Source organism: Nycticebus coucang, chromosome 19, assembly GCF_027406575.1.
Source record: "Nycticebus coucang isolate mNycCou1 chromosome 19, mNycCou1.pri, whole genome shotgun sequence".
Taxonomy (NCBI): domain Eukaryota; kingdom Metazoa; phylum Chordata; class Mammalia; order Primates; family Lorisidae; genus Nycticebus; species Nycticebus coucang.
In genome coordinates, this window is record NC_069798.1 from 6974382 (window position 1) to 6980717 (window position 6336).

Here is a 6336-nt window from a genome sequence, read left to right on the forward strand (position 1 = left end):
AGGGGGGAGGATGGGTGGAGGGAAGGTAATTGGTGCATCTTACAAGGGTACATGTGAAATTTACTAAATGTAGAATACAAATGTCTTAACACAATAACTAGGAAAATGCCATGAAGGCTATGTGAACCTGTTTGATGAAAATATTTCAAATTGTATATAAAACCAGCACATTGTACCCCATGATTGCATTAATGTACACAGCTATGACTTAATAAAAGAATATGTAAAACAAACAAAAAACCCAGACACATTGGCCAATGGTACAGAATAGAGAGCCCAGACATGATTACAGTCAATGATTTTCAACAAATGTGCCAAGAATACACAATGAGAAAAGGGAAGTTTCTTCAATAGGTAGTGTTAGGAAAACTGAATATCCCTGTGTAGAAGAATGAAATTGGACCCTTATCTCACACCATATACAAAAATCAACTCAAAATGGATTAAAGACTTAAACATAAGACCACAAAGTCTCAAACTACTAGCAGAAAACATAGGGGAAAACCTACATGGCACTGAGCTGAAGGAACATTTTTTAATTTGACCACAAAAGTACAGGCAACAAGAGCAAAAATAGACAAATTGGATTGTGTCAAACAAAAAAACTTCTGCACCACCAAGCAAACATTAACAGTGCTCAGAGATGGCCAGTGAATTGCAAGAAAATATACCTATATTTTATCCACATATCTAATAACGGGTTAATACCCAAAACTTATTATATAAAGAGCTCAAATAATTCAATAGTATGACAAAGAAAAAAGCAATTAAAAATATGCAAGGGATTTGAACATAAATTTTTCAAAATAAGGTATATAAATAGTCAGCAGATCTATTTGAAAATGCTCAACATCATTAATCATCAGAAAAATGCAAATTAAAACCACAGTGAGATATCATCTCAAACCTGTCAGAATGGTGTTTTTCAAAAAGAAGTATTGGTGAGCAGAGGGAGAAAGGGGAACCCCTGTATCCTATTGGTGGGAATATAAATGAGTATATCCCTTATAGAAAAAGTATAGAGCTTTCTTCAAAACACTAAAAATTCATAGAATTACCATATGATCCAGCAATTTCACTCTTGAGTATTTATCTAAAAGATTTGAGATCAGTTTGTCAAAGAAATGTCTGCAACCTCCTGCTCATCACAGTACTATTCATGATAGCCAAGTTCTAGAATTAATTTATGGGTCCATCTACAGATGAATGGACAAGGAAAATGAGACAGATATGTGTATTGTATACATAGGCATATGTCATATTCGTGTGTGTGTATGAATACATATATATCACATGTATACACACGTATATGTATCACATCTATACACGCATACAGTGGAATACTATTGAGCCTTAATAAAAGAAGGCTGTGTTGTGACAACATGGATGTAATTAAAGAACATTATGCTAAGTGAAATGTCAGGTACAGAAAGACAAATACTGCCTGTGTAGGGAATCTAAAATAATTGAACTCACTGAAGCAGAGACTAGAATGGTGGTTACAGAGGCTGGGATGCTGGAGGGTGGGGAGATGATGGTCAAGGGTATAAAATCCAGGTGAGACAGGAAGAATGTGCTTTTTTCTGTTTTTGAATTTGATTGCACAGTTTGGTGAATAAAGTTAGCAATGGAGTATTGTACATACCAAGTTATCGAAACTACATTTCAAAAGTCTTACCACAAAAAACGTTAAGTATGTGATAGATATGTTAATGAGCTTGATTCAAGTATTCTACATTGCATTCATAAATTCTTACACTACTTTGTGCCCCATAAATTTATACAAATTGTCAATTTATAATAAAAAAAGACAAGGTCATACTGGAGTAGGTTGGCCCCCCAGTCTAATACCATGGCATCCTCATAAAAAGGGGAAATTTGCACACAGACAGAAACATGCAAACAGGGCTAATGCCACCTGACGGTGGGAGTGATGCTGATGTAAGCCAAGGTTCCCAGAGCCCCCGAGAGAGGCCTGGGCCAGACCCTCCCCTGGTTCCTCCAGAGGGAGCGTGGCCTGCCAATACCTTGATCTTGGTAGCCCCCAGATCTGTGCTACTTTGCTATGCAGCCCTACAAAACTATTAGAACACATTCATCTTGCTTCTGGACACATCCCTTTTCTAGTGAGTTCTGGCCAACAGTTCTCATTCAACTTTGCTTAAAACTCAGGCTGTTTCTTCCTTCAGGTCAAACTTAATGTTCTTGCCACGTCAAGAGACCTTTTCCATCAATGTGAATGGCCTCTTGCCATTCAGTTTTAGTAATTTAGGGCATAGAGTTAAGTCATTAACTTCTCTAATTCAATCATGAAAATTAAATTTAAGTCCTTCTACATTTATACTCTCTTCCATTACGTAAGATGCAAAATTTGTTTAAAACATTCCAACAGTGATGGCAGACGGTACCAACAGTGACGGTGGTAATAAATGAGACATCCTGGAATAAACACAGGACATGACAACATTTCCAGTAGAAACCTTTCCTCGTAAAGATTGCTAAGCATTTTCTGTTAGGCTCTATGCCAGTTCCCTTTACAGAATATTGACCTAGATCTCTTGAGATTTAATGTGTCTGTCCATTAGATTAGATGTTGCACCACCCACCTTTCTCTCCAAGGAAGTGTTACTTTTAGAAATTAAGGTAGAAATCTGAGATAGAGGACTTGTCAGCCACTTACATCTAACAACTCCTAACTAAAAGTATAAGGTAGAAGAGTATAAGAATGTGATTTAATTTAGCATTGAAGTCTTTTAATATACAGATTGGGTAATTTAAAAACTACTCTCAATCAGATACTCAAAGTTCCCTATGAAGGGGGAACCTCGTCTTGTTACACAAAATGCCTATGCACAAATTCAGGACCTAAAACACTGCATACTAAATTATTGTGACAAGTCCGAAAATACGGTAGAACCTCCATAGTTGACCAACTCCCCACGTTGCCCATCTCCTTAAATTGACCTAATTTTCATAGACTGGACATACACCACATGTACTCAATGGAAGTGCCTTATGTTGACCACCTCCATATGCTGACTAATTTGATATAGTCCCTTGGGTAGTAAACTTGCAGAGGTTCTACTGTAATCTAGCCTAGATCAGTGGTTCTCAAACTTGAGAATCTCAAGTCTCTCACCCTGGGTAGATTGCTGTGGCATCACAGTTCACAGCAACCTCAAACTCTTGGGCTCAAGTGATTCTCTTGCCTCAGCCTCCTGAGTAGCTGGGACCTCAGGCTAGGTGGGGTTAGCTTTTCTATTTTTAGTAGAAATGGAGTCTCACATTTGCTCAGGCTGATCTCAAACTCCAGAGCTCAAACAATCCGCCCCTCTCGGCCTCCCAGAGCGCTGGGATTACAGGTGTGAGCCACTCTGATTCTCAAACTGCCATATGCAAATGAATACTCAAATAATTGTTAAAATTCAGACTCCTGGATATTCTGGCATATTTTGACACAGGAGAATCTAAGCATTTGAATTATAAAGGATCCAGGTGGATCTGAAACAGAAAACAATAATTCTATCTCATCCAACACGTATTTTCAATAAAAAGTGGTTCCTTAACTGTTACCTTTTGTAATAGTCTTTTAAGTAAACATTTAAATCAGGAAAAAAAAAATGTCCATCCGACAGCATATTGTGACTTTTAGCTTAGGACCTGTGGTCAGTGTAAAGGGTAGTACCATCTTGTCTTTAGGAGTCACAGAGATTTACATACAGTCCCAGTAAGCCCAGAATTCACTAAAGGGAAGATGTCAGTTCATTAATTTCCTTCCTACTCAAACAGAGCAAGAAGGGTGGGGACAGACATTTTCTGGAGTGTGTTGAGATCAAAAGCTTTTTCTTCCTTTTGCTTGAGTGTCTAGAATTTAAACACTTTGGTCTCTTAGTACTTTTTTTTTTTTTTTGGTCGGGGCTGGGTTTGAACCCACCACCTCCGGCATATGGGACCGGCACCCTACTCCTTGAGCCACAGGCGCCACCCACTTTGGTCTCTGAAATAAGGAGAAGGGCTTCATTTTTTTTTTTTTGCTTCCTCCAGACCAGCTCAGTGAAATATTACATTGTTATATTTTTTTACCTGACTTTAAAGCTGTAACAGTGCTTTCCCATTTAACCCTACATTGAGTTTCAATATGACAACATTATGGAAATTCAGTTCCAACGTCTTCTTTTGATGAATTATAATCTATATCTGGATTATCAAGTTCTTCTGTATTCCGGGTCTTACAGCTAATTTTTTTTTTAATTTTTTTATTGTTGCATTGGCCAGGTTGGGTTCGAACTCACCACCCTCAGTATATGGGGCCAGCATCCTACTCACTGAGCCACAGGCACCACCCAATTACAGCTAATTTTTTAATGGATACTTATGCCTGGATGCCTCCCAGGCATCCCCAGCCCAACACTGAAATTGTTGCTTCTTTGGGCTCCAGACCTGCTCATTCTCCTGAACTAGAGAGACGGCCAAGATGCAGTGAAAGTCTCGAGAGTCAAAACAGACCTGTGGTCTGCTGGTTCACTTCCTCTGGGTCACTGGGCTCCACAGGTACTTACTTCTCCCAAATCTCTCCTGAATTGCCTACTGCCCTCCCATCCCTAATGTCACTGCCCCAGGCCAGGGTCTCAGTTTCCAGCCCAGATCGGTACCTCTCACACATAGATCAGGACCACAGAAGGGTGTGTAAAATCACAGCTGTCTGGACCCGCCCCGGAGATTCTGATTCAGTAGGTCTGGGGTGAGCTCCATGCTCCGCGTTTCTAACATCAGGGTCACTCCCCAGTGGGACACGTTTTGCCATCCATGGTCTCACCTGGCCCCAGCCAGATGCCTGCCCACCTCTTCTCACACTGCACACACCTCAGTCTCGTGCCCCCTGTCTGCAAAGCCACGTGCAGAAGCCTCAGCGAGGCCCTGCCTGCGATGACTGTTATGAGGATCCAGCCACCTCAGGAGGATGCCAGCTCTGGTGTAAATAAATAAAACCTCATGACCTGCTGGGATTCCCGGAGCAAGGAGAAGACAGATTTCTTCCAGCTCTGTTTTAGCTCTAATTGCACAAAGAAGCTTATCAGTTCTCTTATAACAAAAGTCCTGTCCAGGCAAAACATCTGTTACAAAACAGCCCAAGTGTGCAGAAGAGTTACCTGAGGAGCATTTTGATGGCTCTAGTACTTCACAGTCTGAAGGCTACAACAGTGATAGGTACCTGGTGCCTGCTGCCATGTTCCGGGACCCCTTCCACAAGGACCCCAACAAGCTGGGGTTCTGTGACATTTTCAAGTACAATTGAAAGCCTGCAGAGACCAATGGGAGGCACCCCTGTAAGGGGGTAACGGGCATGGTGAGCACCCAGCACCCCTGGTTTGGAATGGAGCAGGAATGCACTCTGAGGGGGACAGATGGGCACCCCTTCCGTTGCCCACCCACAGCTTCCCTGGGCCTCAGGTCCCTTCTTACTGTGGCATGGGAGCAGACAGAGCCTACGGCAGGGACATCGCGGGGGCTTATTACCAAGCTTATTACCAGCTCCGTACGCTGCAGTCAAGATGGACAGGACTAACGCTGAGGTCCTGCTGGCCTAGGGGGAATTCCTTCCAAATTGGACCCTGGGGTGAAGGAATCAGCAGGAAGAGCATCTCTGGATGGCATCGTGTGTGTGAAGGCTCCGGAGTGATAGCAAACTTTGATCCCAAGCCCATTCCTGGGAACAGGGAGTGGTGCAGGCTGCCATACCAACTTCAGCACAAGGCCACGCGGGAGGAGAATGGTCTGAGTTGCATTGAGGAGACATCGAGAAACTAAGTAAGCGGCACACTGCTGCAATTAGTGCCTCGGATCCCAAGGGGGGCCTGGACAATGCCCGGGCCTAGCTGGAGTCCGTGAAACCTCCAGCATCAACGACTTTTCCGCTGGTGTAGCCAACCGTGGTGCCAGTATCCGCATTCCCCAGACTGTCGGCCAGGAGAAAAAGGGTTGCTTTGCAGACCTTCGTCCCTCTGCCAACTGCGACCCCTTCTCCGTGATGGAATCCTTCATCCGCACGTGTCTTCTCAATGAAACTGGCCATGAGCCCTTCCAGTACAAAACCTAAATGGATAGACTTCCAGCCACTGAGCCCCTCCTGATTCCCCATCCCTCTCCACATCTGCCCCCCTCTCCCAGTTGTCCCAAATGTAACTCACAAGGGTGGAACATCAAGATCTTTTTTTTATTCCTATCAAACCGGAAAGGAAGACGCAAAATTATCTTTATTCTCAGATAACATGATCCTATATATATATATATATATATATATATATAATTCTAAGGAATCCATTAAAAAATGATAAG

At 42.3% G+C, this 6336-nt stretch overlaps 1 pseudogene; it reads left to right on the forward strand.

The window, feature by feature from the left end:
* The first annotated feature begins 1911 nt into the window (after nt 1–1911).
* LOC128572132 (glutamine synthetase-like) lies at nt 1912–6097 on the forward strand (annotated as a pseudogene).
* Nucleotides 6098–6336: the final 239 nt, after the last annotated feature.